We start from the raw sequence: 19,050 nt of genomic DNA on the forward strand, positions 1-19,050 counted from the left end.
TTGCTCTCTGCCTGACCACACTCCCCCTGAGATACTGAGAGGTGGTGACCACCTCTGTAAGCCTCAGTTTCCCCATCCTTAAAGTTTGGATTCTAAGAGGACCTACTTCATGAGGTAAGGACGCAATGGCAGCCTGGGTGATGCCCAGGTAGAGGGTTAGGTAACAAGCGATAAGGTGTGGCCCATTAGCATTACAGTCCTGTTCTTTTCCAGGCTTCTCTTCTAATGTCAGGCATCTAGAAGTCGTCCTCCACCCTTAGGCGTGAAATGGCAGCTCCACGCCTGAATGCCTGCCATGGCCCCAGCTCCTGGCTGCTCTCTCTCGGGAGTGGGCATGCGCTGACGTGGTATCACCCCCTCCAGTCTGATCAGAGGCAGACACGCCGACTTACTCTTGTCATTTATGAGCCCACCACATGGAATACTAACAGCCTTCCGGGAACCTCTGTTGATATAAAATGAAACGACGTCAAGGTAAGTGTTTGTGGAAGAAATGAAGGTCAGAAGGTTTAAATAAGAAATGGCAAGAGAGTAAGTTGTAAATTTCTCATCACAAGAAATATATATATATATATGTATATATATACATATATATATAAAATGATGTATGCTGATGGGTGTTAACTAGACTTATTGTGGTGATCATTTCATAATATAGGCAAATATCAAATCATTATTCTTACCCTTGAAAATAATATAATGTGGGTGCCTGGGTGGCTTTGCGGGTTAAGCCTCTGCCTTTGGCTCAGGTCATGATCTCAGGGTCCTGGGATCGAGCCCCTCATTGGGCTTTCTGTTCAGTGGGAAGCCTGCTTCTCCCTCTCCCTCTGTGCTTTCTCTCTCTCAAATAAATAAATAAAATCTTAAAAGTAAGAAAATATAATGATGTACATCAATTATACCTTAATAAGAAAAAAAAATTAATGTTATAGAGCATGAGGAGAGCCGTTTAGCTATGTGCAAAGCCAAATAATAACGGTTAACATCTGGGACGCCTGGGTGGCTCAGTCAGTTAGGCGCCTGCCTTCGGCTTGGGTCATGATCCCAGGGTCCTAGGGTCAAGCCCCACATCAGGCTCTCTGCTCAGTGGGGAGCCTGCTTCTCCCTCTCCCCCTGCTGCTCCTTCTGCTTTTGTTCTCTCTCTCTCTCTCTGTCAAATAAATAAGTAAAATCTTTTTTAAAAAAGAACAGTCAACATCTACAGAGCACTTACTACACGCCAGGCACTACTGTACGCACTTTGCAGACATTAAGTCATTCAGTCCTCCCAACAGCTCTGCAAGGGAGGTGTGAAAATTGCTGAGTGACTGTCTATCTCACAGGGAGCAAGCTCACTGGGAACATGTCCTTCATCTCCTATCCTGAGTCTGACACATCGTAGCTGCTCACCAGACAGGAAGGGCTCACAGATGTTCAGATCTACCATCCTGTGTATGCTCCTCACCTCACCTTCACCAGGCCTGTCCCCCTTACCATCCCACCCCATATCTGACCTCAGATGCTTCACTCACACAGAAGTGGAATAAGCATTTCAGTCGCCAAGGGGTAGTTACGCTACTTAGAAAAACTTGGGAGTTTTTCTTGGTGTGCCTGAAATCGCACCTATTTTAATCATACACAAAGCTGGTATTGCAAATCCATATCATATCTTATGAACTGAGACAGAGGGCACAAGACCCCAGGGGAGGGAGGCAAGGGTTCATGTCAATCAGAAAAGGGTTTCTTTAAAATGGCGAAAATCCTGAGCTAGTTTCTAAGAAGAGAATGGGAAAAGGAAAGAGAGAACTCTTCAAGGAAAGAAAATGGTGTGTCCAGAAGCCAGAGGCTGCAAAGGAAAAGTCTGGCACGAATGTGACGTAAATACAAATTTCTCTTTGCACATTTGGGTTGCCTGGTGGAGTCTAGGGGCTTGTCTTCTTCAGGAGCTCCCTGGAATGTTCTAACATGTAGTCCTTTGAGGGACCTGATGGGTTAAACAAGTGATGCCTGGTTTGGCTGCAGTTAGGATGACCAAGGGTGTTTTGAAACATGTGGGTATTTGGGTCCCACTTGCAGGGACTCTGAATTGGTCCAGAGTAGGGCCAAGTGTTAGCATTTCTTGAAACTCCCTGGGTGCCTTCTAAGGAGGGTCGGGAATATATCACAGAAGTAAGCAGAGTAGTAAGTATGAGCAGAGGGTCAGTATAGATGACAAAGGAGGTCACGGAGATGGGGTGCAAGAACTCAACAATGGTTCCTGACAGCCTGGTCGGATACAGGTATTAGCTGTACAAATGTGTAACAAGACTTTTTCTAAAAATTAGACTTTAATTTTATGTTATGGATTTTATATATCCTACCTACTCCCAAAAAGGTTTTCTATCCCTCTAAACCAAAACATGGTCTTATCACAGCAAAAATAATTAACAAGAGCGAAGACGAAGATCAGGATAAGGTTGATAAAGGGCAGTGAGAGAAGAGAAAATTGGATCAGGAGTCCCAAAGAACGTAAGGCAAACCCCCGCCCCTGTCTTGGACTATTCTGATCACCTTTGTCCTTCAGTGACATCAGCGGCGCTCATGCCTGTACATCTCATCCCTAACCCTGACTCTGCCTTGGCAGCCCCAGACCCAGTGGCCCAGCACTCCACCTCTGCACCCCCATGGGATACCCTGCAACACCGGGGAGGGACTCCTGGGAAAAAGACCTACACAGCATTTTGAGCTCCCACAGGAAATGATCCCATCTGTCACAGCCAACCAGGAGAGCAGCTCTGGTCCAGAGACCCTTATAGAAAACAGATGCCTGCAGTCAGAAAGCTAGGGAACACTACAGTTTAAGCTCATGGGGCAGGACCTCGTTCCCCAATTTTCAGAGTTGGGAGACATTTCAAAAATCCACAGGAGCAGAAAATGGCTAATTGTATATAAAAGGAAATTTCCTGAAATTCTAATTTTTCCATTGCCATTGTCAACTAATAAGTTCACATATCTATTTTAAAGTAAGTGAACAAAAACACGTTTTGAACAAAAGAACACCATCAGCATATTTAACACTTTCTGGATCTGGTCACCAGGATTGGCAAGATTTTATTAAACAAACAATCAATCTCTGAGAAACTCCTTGAGGATTTGACAAATGTTTAGATCTCACAACAACTCATGGAGGATGTGGAAGTAAAAGTTAGTGCAACTGCCTTCAAATGCCTTATGGCCCAGTTTTGTTGTAACTTAAACCAAATATGATGCCTGAGCACATAAACTCCTGTGTGAGCTATAGCAACCCCAGGACACAGGAGAGCCCTTCCCTTGCTCCTCTGAGTACCTCCAGCATGGCAAAAGCACAGCCTCATTATAACACATTTCTTAACCAACCGAGCCACTCAGGTGCCCCTTATAACACATTTCTAACTTTAACAAACCCTTCATGTAATAGGTACTGACCAATTTAATGTCTTCCATGAAATAATCTTTCCACAAGAAGATTAAAATAACAGTCCGCGAGAGTGGGAACAGCTTTGCTATTTATTATTACTGTGTAATAAACACCTACTATGTGCCCAAGATTACATGCTAGGTCCAAATACATGGATTCTTTCCACAACAAACCCTATGGAAGTCCTCCGACCTCCCATCATCAAGGGCACCTGGATGGCTCAGTCCATTACGTGTCTGACTCTTGGTTTCAGCTCAGGTCATGATCTCAGGTGTCTTGGAATCCATCCTTGCATCAGGCTCCGCGCTCAGCAGAGAGTCTGCTTGAATATTCTCTCCCTCTGCCCCTCCCCTTACTCATGCATGTGTTCCCTCCCCAAATAAATAAATAAATCCTTAAGTAAATAAATACATCCTTCTGGATAGTTCACCACTTCTCTCAAGGTTTCTGTTGTTCTGTTTGACAACTCTGAATGCAAGGAAGTTCTTCCATAGGTTAAATTAAAATCAGTCCCCTTCCTACTTAAAACTTAAAATCAGCCCTCAGCACTCACCCTTGGGATTGATCCATAAGTTTACTTTCTTCTCCATGCAGTTGATGGAAAGCAGGGTGCATGCTCAATAGATGTCCTCACTAGGGTTCCATCTTCAGGACAGGTTGAGAGGGGGATCAGGAGGCTGGGGGTAAGGCTTTTGGGTAACCATCTAAAATGCTGTTCCTCAGTCACTGAGTCAAGTGACTCATATTTCACTGGGCCTGTATTACCCAACTCCACGTCTAGTGAGAGGGGAAAGAAGCAGATGAATCTGGGCAAGCGAGAGAAGGCAACCATGTTGGGTGCCACAGGAGCAACCCACAGCTCGCTGAGGGCGTGGCTGGTTCTCCTGGACCCTCAGCCACGACCATGTCAGCTCTTGGCATGCGTCCATCTGCTTACCCAGAAGACAATGACAGCACACTGCCATGTGTATCAAGTGCCTTTTTAATTTGTTTGTATGAACTTGGGATATGGATGGTGAACAACATCCAAGTCTGCTACAGTATTCAGAAGGGGAAGAAGAGGAAGTCATAGAGAGGCCCTGAGGTGGTCAGGGAACACTATCCATTTCCCCCCAGACACCACGCAGCCTGCCCTGGCCTCTGGGCACTGCTTCAGGGAGGCGGTAGGCTAAGAACACTTAGGAGCTATGGGACTTCAGTTAAGCCACTTAACCCCTGGTGCCTCAGTTTCCTCATCTACACGACAGGGCTACAAGTAGTAGTATTATTATGCAATGTAAAGCAGTTAGGAAGCATGTAGTAAGCACTTAATAAATGTTAGTTAATATTACTATTCTTCACTCTCGAAGGAGGCTCTGGGATTATGGTAACTTGTTTTCACTCAGTGAAAAGGCTACCCTTTGGCAACACTAAAGGGCATGGGGAGGGTGGAAAACAACTTCCTCCATGTGATTGGCTTTACCCCAGCCTACCCCAGGCTGGCCCGGTGAGTCAGATAATTCCACATCTCTGGATCTACGTTTGGAACAGACTTTATTAAAGTCACCCCCAAAGAATTTACTGAAGTTATAAAATAAATATTCAGTGTTAAATATCCTAATAGGACATTCTAAGGTTTTATCACTGGTGTCCTAGGATCTGTAAGACTTCAGAGAAGATTCTGTTGTGCAATTTTTTTTTCTAAAGAAATACTGATAGGGATTCCTTGTTGCAAACCACAGAAAGCAGAGCAGGAATTGGTCCAGAAAGTCAGTTCCTGGCTTCTGCTGTGAAGAAGCATGTCCTGCGTGGTGCAGGGACACAGGGGAGAAGGATAAATGTGGGCTCTGCATGTCAGTATTGAAATCGGCTGAAAGTATTCTCCAGTACATGAGCATATGAATAATGAGTCCAAGTGCCCTTTATCAAGACTTGTTGGCATTGGAAAGAACCAATTTTCTGCCAGATCCCAGTATCTGAGACTGCTGAGAGAAAAGTCCTGAGTATGAGGAAACGAGGCATGCACACACATTTACACTCATGCACACACGCACACGCACACACAAACATGCACACGCACAATACAATTGGCTAATGGGAAAGTTAATCAAAATAAGTAAACAACAGCCAGAGACCATAAGTGGATTCCATGAATGTATACAGTTGGAGTTGAGGCCAGGATCCAGCAGGCCTAGGAATGCAGTCCCACCTTTGTCATAGCTGAAAAATTCCCCAGAGAGGCCAAGTGTCTCCGCCAAGGGCACAGGGGAGTCAAAGGCATAAAGTGCCTGAAGTAGTTTGCTGTTAGGAACATTTGCCTCAGAAGACAACATTCTCCTTCCTCAGGAAATCAGCCTTCTGGAGCAGCTGAGGCCTCACAGACCCACCCGAACCGCTTACCTATCTCCCTCGGTGTGCAAAACTAGTTTGGCGATGTCATTGTTGTATTTTCACACAGTGACATCCCAAGGCCCCTGTCCCAGCGCACAGATGCCCGAGCCCCACCCAGAGACGCAGCACGTGGCAGTGAGCGGCATATGGCTCAGTACACAGTAAAATCCAAGGACCCATTTTCAAGTTGACAGGGACCTCAGCTCCCCTTTCATCCAGCCCCCATGTTTTAGAGTTGAAGAAACCCAAACAACCAGTCCAAAGTAAGAGGCTGCCAGAAAGCAGAAGCAAAAACCAAGTTCCCTGAGCTCCACTGTATTGCTCTGTTACTCAAAGAGTATTCAGTGAATGTGGGATAAATGCAGATATACATGTATTATTTAGCAATAGCATGACTGGAGCATACAGTGTATGCCCAACACCCACATGCTCAACATATGGTTATAACATAGAGTATGTATGATACATGCGACCTCTAGACGTAACCATATCAAGATGGTGGCGCACAGACTCCCTTGTAGGAAACAGCCAGCCCTAAGGAGAGGATCCACTTCATCTCTGACTTCAAGGTAACCACTGTCAGCTGGTTACTGCTCCTGTTTGCTTGGACCCAACTAAAGTAAATTAGCACCAAGCCCAGAGAGCAGAGCCATGACAAGAGTGACATTTATCTTCCATCCCTGGCCTTGTTTTCCAGCTCCTCACAGACTCTCCTTTCCCTATGTCACAAACCCTTCATCAACTCAGTGCGCTGAGAATCTCTTTTTTCTCTCCTTGACTGATGCCTGGTTACACATTGGGAGGTCCTCCTTCCCTCCAAAGTGTTAGCCAGCCATGCATTCCCACCAAGGGCCATTTATCTCCCACTCTGGAATGAAAGGTACCTCGCCCTTGATAGTGTAATTCTTGGCACCCAGGTAGAAAAATGCTTTCAGAAGAGCATCAGGCTGAGATAAGGTGCAAATAGCCCTTTGAGGGGACCTAAAGTGGGAGACGGGCCAGCAGGCGTCCTCCACAGCTGTTCTCAGTGGTGTCAAGAGAAATTCCTACAGTTTTGATAGGGGTGGAGAACCTGGGTTCCCTTCATCATCTGCCCCTTCCAGAATCTTCCCTGGCAGCAGGGGAAGAGGTAAATGGTATCCTCCTCCTTCTCTGTCTCAGCCTGGCTGGAACTCTTGTTTCATGTCCCACCTCTGAACCCGAGTCCAAAGTCCTTCCCTGATGTGTTGTAAAACAAGACTTAATGCCTTCTGGATACCCGGTCCCCTTGCTTGGAGCTGCCATGGCCTTGTAATTTGCCCTTGGGTCACAGTCCTCCTGCCTGCCCAGCGTGCCCTGCCCTCTCCACCCCCAGGCTGCAACTTCCACAGGGTCCAACTGTGCCTGGCTTCTGCAGCTTATTCCCTAACGGAGCCATGCCTGGCGTCTGATCAACCTCGATGAAGAGCTGTCACATGGGAAAGAGTATTTCAAGAACTTTGACTTTGATTTTGTTATTTTTATTTATTAATGTACACTGAAAATTGTGGTTGGTATCCCAGCTCTACCACGTTCCGTGGGACCCCATGGTAAGAAGTAAACCTTTCAAGCCCCAGATTTCCCAATACACCTACTCCATGGCACCGTGGCCACAGGCATGCTGAATTAAACAGAGCGGTTAGTACCATGTGTGGAGCAGGGCAGATGCTCAAAAAATTGTATTTCGCATAGTGCCTATTATATTTTGCTCTTTGCTGCCTTCAACCATATAGTGTGTCTCAGAATGATTCAGAAAGGCCCTAGCATCAGTGGGGCTGGGCTGTCACATGGTGAACCTCAGCCAGTAGTTCTATTCTCCATGCTACTGTGGCATTATAAAATCCTAACCTCTCTGGACCTCAATGTCCCATACCATGCTCCTTGGAAGCTCCTGGAATCCCATGAAGACTCATGGAATTCACTGAATTCCACAAATAACATGGCTTATTTTCTTCCAAATAATTATTTTATCTTTATAATGCCATGGAGCATGGTAATTTTTTTATTTTTTTTTAATTTTATTTATTTTTTAATTTCTTTTCAGTGTACATTGTAATTTTTTTATTGTAGGACTCTACCATCAATCTGTGATTGAGTCTGGTTCTCAGTAGTGGAGTAAGGGCTGACTGGAACACACTCCAGGTTTCTTTCAAGCCAAGGGCTTTAGCCTTGCAAAGATGAGTTTCAAAGCTTACCCTAGAACACTAAGACACTTTGGTTAGTACCCTGCTCTTGGGTAAACCGGCAAGGGGACAAAGTTTGCCCCTCATAGCCACCCCCACATCACACAGCAGGTACCATTGACTCCTTGCCCTGACAGACACCTAGCACTCGGTGCCCATGGCACACGGAGAGACTCCTGGTCTCTCTCCACATTGGCTTCTGATCCTCTTCCTCTTGCTGCCTGACCTGATAAGTAATCCTAGCTAATGTAGCATCTGGCAACCCAGCGTCCATTCCGGGTTACATCTATATATATAAAGGGCCTTTGGGGGCCATGCCTTAAACCAAGGGGTTGATGCTACTGTGGCAGAGAAGTAGAGAGGAGAGTTGAGAACAGGTGGGTCTTTAGGTGGCTCTAAAGCCTTTACCTGGTATTTACCTAATTACAGAACTCTGACTTGACCTTGGATTGTTCATGTGACTCACAGAGAATTTAGGAAAAACAAAGCCTTACATATCCTACTCTAGGTTTAGTATACTTTGTCTTCGCCAGCTGGGAGGTGGTGGGGGAAATGAGGTAACAGAGAGAACATGACGCTCAGGGGTGAGGTCTGCAGCTGGTCCCATCGTGTCCTAGCGCTGTGGCCTCCGTCAGAGGACACACCTTCTCTGAGTGGCAGGTTTCTTATCCACAAACTGGGAGTAAGAACAGGACGTAGTCGAGGTAAGCAAGGTATTCAGACTCGGACACAGTCACGGCTATTACTACTCACCTTCCAAACTGACTGTCTGATTTCCAGAAACACAGAGACAGCCAGTGCACCCAAGAGGACTGGGGAGTGAGGGCGGGGTTTTCTACCTCAAAGTCAAGTCTGTTTCCCTCCATTGCCCACACCCATTGGCCCCCTGCCATCTTCTCAATCTCTTCCCCAACATCTTCTATTTCAAGCACCTTCTGATCTGGGAATGCGGATAAGCAGTTGGGGGGGGGGGGGAAAGCCAGAAACATGCCTGTTTTTACAATTGCATGAGGCACAGAGCAGATTCTAAAGGCATGGGCCAATATGTAAGGTGACCAAAATACTATGTTCATTGGGGTGCCCTGAGAACAGCTGGAAGACCCACTGCCCCCCTCAAATTTCTCTTCCACATTTGTGCATCACGGGGCTTTAAATTCCCACCTTAGATTCACTTCTCTGGGTTCTGGATATTCACATGGACCCTCATGAATTTACAGGCCATGTTCCCATAATGGACTGTGCATCAGAATCACGGGGCACTAGTGAATTACAGACGTCTGGGACTCCATCCCCTGAACACTCTGACTCATGAGTTAGTGCTGGAGTTTGGAAAGTGTCCCCATGGTTCCTAGGACCATGCAGGGCTGAGCAGCCCTGTTCTGGGGGGGACTGTCCAGCTCTGGAGTCAGGATCTCCGGGTTTCTCCCTCTCTTGTGGTGAACAACACGGTATGCAGTGCCCAGTAAGCACCTTGTCTGTGATGAAGATGAAATCTCTTTCTTCCTCCTTTCATCCCTGAGGATGAAATCAGGGAAGAGGCTTGCCAATGCATCACCAAGTGTCGGACACCTAAGGAACCATTTTCAGGGAGCGGGGAAAAGAAGGTCAGGAGAGGGAGTGCTGGCCTGGCTGGAGTGTCTTCAATACCAGGCTGAAGCGATGAACTTGATCTAGCCAGTAAAGGAATGGGTGTGATAAAGTATTCAAGGAATATTAAGCTAATGACATCAAACCTGGCAGACAGGAGGGGAGACAGGCTGCAGGCAGGATGCCATGAGTGGGAAGGTGTGATGAGTAACGTGGTAAGAAACAAGGAAATAAATCATTTTTATGGTGGAGAATGATTCGTTGTTCACCAACCTTCTCCCCTTTTTCCTAGGAGCACAGCTAGATGATACTTGAGTTCTGGACTATGGAAAGCAGGGGACAATGATTTGGCCACTTTCTGTCACAGACCTTGCAAACCTTCCAGACGATCCCCCACCTTCCATCTCCCCCGTGTGCTGGCAAACATAGACTCCCACAGAGGAGCTGGCAGCCCTAGGGGGCAGCAAGCGTAGCAGGGAAGGAGGCTGAGCAGGGAAAACCATTCACTCAACACACTCTGAGCTATTAGGTGAACAAGTTCATGGGCTGGGGTTTCAGTGGGGGCACACACTGACCAATGAATGAAATGCCTCCGTGGAAACTCCAGCTTACAAAGGAGATTCCTGTTTCTATTGGTCCCTGATAATATCCTGCCACACAGAGCAGATCTCTGCGATGCTCCTTAAGTACCCACCTGAGGGGAAGTCACATAACTTTGCCTGCCGCACCCCCCTCTCCCAGAGTCCTGTGGTCAAGCCCTGCCCAGAACTCTTTATCCCCACAGGAAAAACATAAGGCAAGTGTGATCAGTAACCACAGATAAGTGGGTCCTTTAGTTTCTAAGGCCAATTACACCGTGAATCCTGGATTTTATGATGTGACTAACAAAATATTTACAGCACCCAAATGTGAAAATGAATAAAAAGACAGTGAGATTGACCCCCACCCACATGCTATATGCACTCCCTGGACCTCTCTGCTCCTTGTCTGCACTGGGTAGCAGAGGCGTGTGTTTAGGAGAGAGGAACCTTGAGCTGAATCAAGAAAAGTATATCTGTTGCCATGACAACCTCCCCAACTGAATTTTTAAGCGATAGTAACTGGGACATGGTTTTCACTTCCTCTGCCTTCTAGGTAATGGGTTCCCAGTTGGACTTCATTCACGATACATCCTTCCTTCACCTTTTGTGTCATTTCTCCAGCCTGATACTCGTTGCTTTCCTCCTCACCATAGAATAATGATGATCAGAAGAGGAAAACACCAACTTAAGGTCCGTAGGGGTTGATACAGCGGGTAGGGTAACCAGCACCAAATTTCTACACACACAGCCCATGGGGGGCCCGAGACACACCGCGAAGACCTCCCATTTCAGATCTCCTCAGATGCAACATGGGCAGGCACACCAGCTGCAGACAACAAAGTACTTTCTTCTCCCTTAAAATATAATTGCCCCACAAGCCAGTGGTACGCATGCAACCGTCGACATTGTAAATAAGTGTCCAAATCTCTTGACCTGCCCTCAGAAGTGCCTCATGATTGGACCCCAACTTATATTTGTCACCTTCCCGCTTCTCTTCACACTCCGTCACAGCCACACAGAACTCAGTCCTTCCGGGACACCTGGTATCTCCTGCCTCTGAGCGATTGTTCCCATAGTTCCCTTCGTTCAAGACATTACATATATTTCCCTCAGTCTCTGCGTCTTCATTAGCTTTGCCAGATTCTCTTGTGGCTCATTCCTCCCCCACAAATGGGCATTTCCTGAGCACAGTCCTTATCTCCTCACTTCTTCGTGCTCCCTCCTCCTCCTCCAGGAACCTATTCCTTCAACTGCAGCTCTGAGCAGAACTTCAAACCCACACCCCTCGCCCTGGCCTTCCCATCATTCTGAGTGTGGGTTTTCCAGCACTCTGGTGGACATCTGCCCTTGACTGACCTGCCATCATCTCAAACAAAACACTTGTAACACCGGAAGATTATTCGCATTAACAACTACTCTTTTTTTTAATATATTTTATTTATTTATTTATTTATTTGGCAGAGATCACAAGGAGGCAGAGAGGCAGGCAGAGAGAGGGAGAAGCAGGCTCCCTGCTGAGCAGAGAACCCAATGAGGGGCTCAATCCCAGGACCCTGAGCCGAAGGCAGAGGCTTAACCCACTGAGCCACCCAGGTGCCCATCAACTACTCTGGTCCTCTTTACCCTATCATAGATTCATAGGGTTTCAGGTTAAAATGAACCTGAAAAAAGTTAAGCTCAAGCCCACTTAGTTTATCTGCACTCAGTCCAATCACAACACCTTAGACAATCATGGTCAAGCCCATCCATGGTGTCGAGAAAATAAGGGAAGAGACTCACCAAATATGGAAACCAGTCTCTTGGGAGGTGAATTTACCATGATACCACTGAATCCTAAGTGTCAACGTCCCTCACATATCCGCACCTTTTTCTTTCAAGGCCTGTGCCCTATTTTGTACTCACATCACTGTCCCCCAGCATATCCCTCCTTTTTGCCCTACTTCGAGCTCATGAGGGCCACCTCACAAGGAACACTCGAGAATCCTCTTCATGACCTCTTCCTCAAGGCTTTCCTTCTGACATGGTCAAGGCGAGAGCAACAGCAAACACAGAGCAGCTCACATTTTACTCACTTCTCTTCCTGAAAGCCATACAGCCATGTATCCTAAAAGGTTAGACTGTGAATTTTATCTTCTAAGAGGAGTTCAGACTAAATGACTTCTAAGAGGGTTCTCCAAGGAAAAATACTCTATGATTTCTTTTAACCCCATTTTACAAAGAGGAAATTTGCTTTTGAAGACAGTTACACACCCAAAACTGTGGCTGTGCCAGAATTGGGAGTTTGGGGCTTCTTGCTTCAAGTTCCTGAGTCTGTGCACCCCATCACACAATGCTGCATATGAACCTTTCCAAAGAGGAACTAAATCTAGGGCCCACCTGTGTAGAAACTTCTGGTTTTTTCCTATTTACCTATGATGGACCCAAAACCATTTACTTGCCATTCACACAATCCTTCCCATTATTGGATTGTTTTTTGTTTTTGTTTTTGTTTTCCTATCTTCTTTCCAGCTGCATCCCTCCATAGGCTGTTCTCTCCAGCCAACCTTAGCTACCCCCTGGGTCCTGAACAGCCTTACCTCATACTGTTGCTGAATCTGAATCTGATATGGTTGCCACTCTATGAATCCTAATCATTTTTCCAAGCATAACTCATGTCCCACCTCCCCTCAAAGTACGCTTGGAAACGTCCTTCAGGCCATATGGGTCCCTATACCTACACCCCTCACTTCATCTCCTGTCACTCATGAGGCACTGATGATTGCTTGAAGCTCTATCCTTAGCTGCAAGCTCATGGACTGTGGGCAACCTCCCCTCCTTGCTCTCCAGGCCCCCTCATCAGTTTCCACAGATGATGGCTTCACAAACATGGTTGGTAATTGGTTGATTGGTCGACTGACTAACTGTTTTCAATCCCTTAACACTCAAAGTTCTTTATCTTACTAATACCTCCTTCTTGCCTAACGTCTAAAAGTACTCGTCACTCCAGTGTCCTCACACAATATTACAAAGGAATAAAAGCAAGTTATGAAAGAAAGGTGCAATGCATTCCTTTCCTCCCCTTTTTTGGTTTACTTGTGGTCAATTCGGATGATTCATGCTAAGAAGTTTCTTGCCTCAGCCTTGCCCACCCAAGGAAATGCATGTTTCAAGGAAGGGCTGGATTTCATGCTGCCCTTTGGATGTCCCACTGTTTGTTTAGCTCTATTTACCCATGCTCGAGGCTAGTGGTTCTCAATCTTTGATGAATCCCAGAACCACTCAGGGGTGGCTTCATGAGGAAACAGGCACCCAGGCCTTACCCAAATCTTCTAAGTATGAAAATCTGGAGAAAGAGCATGAACAAGCCCATGTAAAGAAGTTATGCAGTGACTTTTTCACACCCCAGAGCTGAGCACCATTGGCCTAGCCACTGTTCCCCATGAGTGCTACACCAAATGTAATTAAAAGAACCTTCCCACGTTAGAAGAGAGTGCTTCTAGAAGCTAAAACTCTATTTCTTCTTTCTAGGAAGGATTTATTTAACACTTGACAACAGGCTATCTATAGTCTTTATCCTTCAAGAACTTCACATCTCGGGACTAAGATACCCCTTGACCACATATATGTGTTTCCAACATAGATTACACTCAGGGAGCTGGCAGACAAATTGCCCAGTAGTTGGAGTGCTCCCTCAGAATGCAAGCAGAGTCAGATCTAGGATGCCCTGGGTAGAGAGAACCTTCTTATCACTGACCCACATCTTCCGGAAAGCCATGCTTACCCACTTTTTTCCTTCGCTCTTTCTAGTCCTCCAGCCCTGATGACAAAGACCAATGAGGATGTCTCCCATACGACAGTTTTTGAAAATACCAGCTACTGAGAGTCTGTTATGCTGTTTGTATAGACCAGCAAGACAATACCGTGGCTATGCAGAGCTAGAAGTTTGCAGGGAGGAATGGGTCCTCCTGAAACCAAAGGATGTGGACTCTAGAGCCTTCTTTCTCATCTACGGGCTGGAGTTATAGACATCTTCCAGGGGAGCCTGTGAAGCCCGGCCCAGAGCCCAGTGACAGGAAAGGGAAGGAAGCCACCGAAATAACAAGGTCAGGGCCAATGTAGCCCCCCAGCGGTTTGAGGCCTCCTGGCCCTGCCCCCAAAGCTATGTGAGGGCTCCCTGGGATGAGAGAGGAGAGAGGAGAAAAACCGACAGGAGAAATTAACGTCCCTGGAGCTTGCAGAGCCCAACCACTGGCCAGGGATCTGCACGGCGCCTGTAGCCAGGCCAAACACATCATTCAGTCAGTGATCTCTGTGGGCCTCCAGCTCCCAGAGAAGCAGCTCCGCACAGACAGTCAGAGCCAGTGATGGTCACATGCGGCTCCTGCTCGTAGACGAGTCTGAGTCCTGTCCCAGTGACAAGGCAGGCACAGACAGGTTTGAGCCTGTGACTTCTCGGACACGCCAAGGAAGGGCAGTTCATGGTCTTGGCTTCTCCCTAAGGAGGCTATACTGGGCCTGCAGAAGAAGTTACATTTTTGCCGCAGATTCATACTTAACTTTTTCTAGTGCTCACACCAACACCTCAAAACGTGTCCCACCGTCATCAGCACAGCACTGGTAAGAAAATAGGCACAGAGAGCCACGGCAGCCTGTTCCAGCCCGTCCAGCTGGAAACCCAGAGCCTGCTCCCTAAAGTGGGCCCTCTCCCACCATGCCTCCTGCTGTCACTAAAAGGGGCCCAGCACGTGGCAACAAAAAAGGAATCCAGATGAGAAGATGTTTGCCAGATGGTCTAAATGGATGGAGTCTTTGCCCCAGCTGGAGAAAGGCAAGCTGGGGAAGCAAGAACTGTGGGCAGGGAGGCAGGAGCTGAGTGCACTAACAGTGGGCTTCAACATCTGTAGACCCACTGCCCCTGCCACCAGACCTGAGGCATGCAGGAAAAGTCATACTCACAGACATGGCACAGCAGGTGAACTTGTGTATTGGTTCCTGACCCCAACCCAAACCCGGACTCAAAGAAAAACAGTTGCTTAATGTACTGAAGGGAACAGCAAAACCTAATGCTCCCACATTTAGGTGAGATGTGCAAGGGAACCAGGCAGCCAGCGGGCAGTGGGGATCTGAGAGGGAATGCCACAAGATTTGATCTTGTCTGTTCTGGAAGTCAGATGACTATACAATGGGTGACCACGACTTGACATGGGCTCTGCACCACTGTCAGAGCCTTCCAGACCACTCAATAAATAAAACAGCTAGTCATTTCCACCCAACAATCAGCAGGACTCCGTTTTATTTCCCCCAAGCTGAATTGATGGTTATTTAACTAGACCAACCCCATGCACGGATGGTTCTGGAGTCCTGTGGATAGGGCTTCATAGTCCGTCAGCAACTGTTAACTGAGCACAGATAGGGTACAAGCTCTGTATCAACAACACTCCTGGTCATGACACCCTGAAGCTGTTAGAAATTCTGGGCACTAATTCCCTCTAGGACGGCTACCTATTTTAGCCATGGCAGACACTGCCTGCAGTCAGACTTGCCTCTGATCATGACTCAATGGCTCTCTACCCGAACTGCACCCTGGAGTCACCTGGGTGGGGGTAAGAAATCTGGTTCTGGGTCTCCTTCCCCCACCCCAAGGGATTTTCCTGTAATTGATCAAGAAGTAGCAGTCATCAGGAGTTCTTAAACCTTAAACCTCCCCCAAACAATCTAAATATGTAGCCAAAGTTGAGAACCACTGGTTTCTATTGAAATTCACATGCCTGGCAGCAAGAGATATTTGCAACAACTTTGGTGGTGTTCTACTTCTTGGGTCCAAGGATGGGACTGGCTGTCCAGGAGTCAACACAGATGGGCGGTTGATCTAACCTACTCAGCACATCCTGTATTTGTTTTTCCAAATCACTTTCTGTTTTGCTTTTACTTCCTTGCTCTTTCTTCTTTCTATAAACTACATTGGCTGCCACTGTCAACTATCGAACCTGTTGTCTTCCTCTTACAATCAAAGTCCAAGCTGTACATGATCCCATTTATTTATTCTTGAAATAGCCTTGCAAGTGAGGAAGGAGGCAGGCTTTTGTTCCCTAGGGCAAATCGGGGGCCTGCAGATCAGGAAAGGTTTAATCTGCCATGGAATTCACATTGTTATTTTACTCATATGTGTTTATACCAATTTTCATTCACAAAGTACTTTCACCTACTTGCTCCTGTGGAATCCTCAACAGCATGTCCGTGGTATTCCCATAATCAGGGTGGCCACACATCCTGATTTGCCTGGGAACAATTCTTGGTGACACCTGCTGTCCCAGCCTAATTATTCATAGCACCCCCTTTCACTCTCACACCAAATGTCATCGTCTGAGCCATAAAATATATGATCGCCATCATGTAATTGTGGTTATTTATAACCATATAACCATCCTCTTGTTTTCAAGAGGAGGCTACTGCGCCTCATAGAACTTAAGTAATGTGTTCAGTCATGAGTTAATTAGAAGCAGGGACAAGACCCAAACTCATATCCTGTGTCTCCAAGCCTCTGTCCCATCCATGGAGCCTCTATGAAATATTATATCAGAGCAGAGTTACTCAAGACTTTCTCATTGGTGATGAAGAAACTAAAAATGTCACTACTAGTATTCCCTGGAAGGAGGGCAGAGCACAGCGGGCAGCATTCTACGACAGTAGAATGGTTTAGTGAGGTATCAATGAATTGCCTAATTCAGCCAAAGAAGGTATAAGGCCTGACATACGGGTCTTTGGAAAAGAAAGAGAAAGAAATTCGGAGTCCAAACAGGAACATTTGAGGAATGGATCTGAACGTTATTTACAGTGTACTTCTGAGCACAGGTGTTGTTCAACCATCGAACGGGCAGAATCATCCTTCTTACTTCCCTAGGTTGTGACATGGGGCAGACTGTGACTCACTGAACATCAGACAGCAGGAGCTCTCATGAACTCCCTGTGACTTGCATTTATTTGTTTCCTTCATTTTTCGCAGAAGTGAACTAAGGCTAATACACAGGGAACAAGGTAAGGCATTTGAATGTGTTTCAGAAATTCTAAAATGCTGCCATTTATTATTATTATTATTATTATTATTATTACCAAGAGCACCAGGAGTAGTAGTCATAGTAGTTAACAGACGCTGATAAGCAGGTGATGTGGGATAGAATTGTGTATCCCTGAAACTCCCTGAGTGATCCTGGTTTTGAACGACACGCCCAGCATACCAGCTGGGTAGAGAGGAGGTCCCCTGAAGGAGGTGTTGAAAATGACACATCCCACTCTGAGTGGGGTCCCACCTGGCCAAAAGGCTTCCTGGAAACCAACCCACCCTGCTCTGCAGAAGATGCCTCAGGCCCCAGATGCCTTCAACAGGAAGGCCTTTCTCATGGGAATCACACAGCTAAGACAAATGTCCAACTTTGGGAGGACCTGATTCTGTAGATCAGGCCCTTGTTTCCCTAAAATAAAACCATTCATAACCTGGGTGGGATCTTTACTACACAACATTTTTGGCCTATGTGAGTCCCTGCAAATGGTAACTGCAACCCAGAACATCAAACAAGAGGGGGGAAAAAATCAAGAGCTTTCCTATCATCTTTTTGTCCCACAGTCAATCCAGTTTTTGAGTTAATCATGAAGGCCTGCCTGGCCATGGATCTCTTTCCTTTAAGACAAAACAACAACATGGGCATTTTAGAATTCTTTTAGGGGCCCTGGGGGCTATGCAGTGTGATTTTTATATAAATGGAGAAAACCTTCAAAGCTGCCAACGAGGTTCCAAAGGTGCAGGCAGAATCCGTCTCAGTGCCTAGTAGTGGGGCAAAGGGCTCCTTTGGCTCTAAAGAGTCAATTTGTGTTTCAAATAGCTTTCAGGAACTTGACACTATGAAACTACCTGCTCCCAGGAAATCTGAGAAAGTCCTAGAATAGCTTTCTTCAAGGAGAGCAGGGAAACTCATCACTTTGTTAAAGCTCTCCCTGCTGGTTCCCTAGACCACAGACCTGGACACCAAGGCCCAGAGCCCCCATTTCTGGCCCTTGGTCCAATGCTGCCAAACTTGCAAGAGGACGTGACCTCTTTCATCACCCAGGTCTGCCAAAGGACCTGGTAATCCTGCCTAGAAGGGTCGCAAAACCAAACGAGACAAGAGCCACCTTTGAGGGGAGAGAAATAGCCTTCTCAAAGCAAATGTCACTAAATGACAGGTGTGATTTCTATGGATAATTTTGAAAAATAAACCCAAAGGACGTAACACCTGGCTGAAGAAAATGTAACAGACCTTTGTGGTAGGCTGGGCCAACTGGGACAGACCACTTAGACAAATGTAACATAAGTCACAACCTGAGGGGTTTATTTTTTTAGGCACGGAAAGATACCAAAGACCAGAAGGTGGTTATCAAGGTTTCTGTAGGTCTTACACTTTTTTGTGACAATTTTTCTGTTTAATTAGCTTGGAATTCAGGGTAATTTACCCCAAATAACATCTTTCCCACTCCAGGGAATACATATGCCTTTTAAATGCACCCCAGGAGACCTCTAAAAGGTATCAAGGACTCCCCCCTTCTCAGTTACCTGGGCATTTCAAGAAAACTGCAGCGAAAGGGTATTTTCCCCATTTGAGAAAAGTCCTGGAGCTCAGGCGGCCAGCGGACTCCCCTCCCCCAAGTCCTGGCGAGGCTTTCTGCACTGCCCAGGAGGCAACTCTCCTGCCGCCTCAGGTTTCCCAGCTTCTGCAGTGTGTCGGCCACAGCGAGGACTGATCAAATGTTTCTTTCTTACAATACACCACCGGGTGGACCCGGGAAACGCTGCCTCGCCGGCATCCATCCCTTTCCCTCCTACGGGCTGCAAACGAAGTGCAGCAGTGTTGAGGGAAGATTGTTTCACCCAGGAAGCAAGGCGACT

The 19,050-nt window shown here is 46.6% G+C and overlaps 1 protein-coding gene across 1 annotated transcript in view; it reads right to left on the reverse strand.

The window, feature by feature from the left end:
* CLIC5 (chloride intracellular channel 5) overlaps positions 1-19,050 on the reverse strand; it is a 100,642-nt gene that overhangs the window by 80,490 nt on the left and 1,102 nt on the right. The gene's annotated exons all lie outside the window — the stretch shown is intronic.

The sequence above is a fragment of the Neovison vison genome, chromosome 1, assembly GCF_020171115.1.
Source record: "Neovison vison isolate M4711 chromosome 1, ASM_NN_V1, whole genome shotgun sequence".
Lineage (NCBI taxonomy): Eukaryota > Metazoa > Chordata > Mammalia > Carnivora > Mustelidae > Neogale > Neogale vison.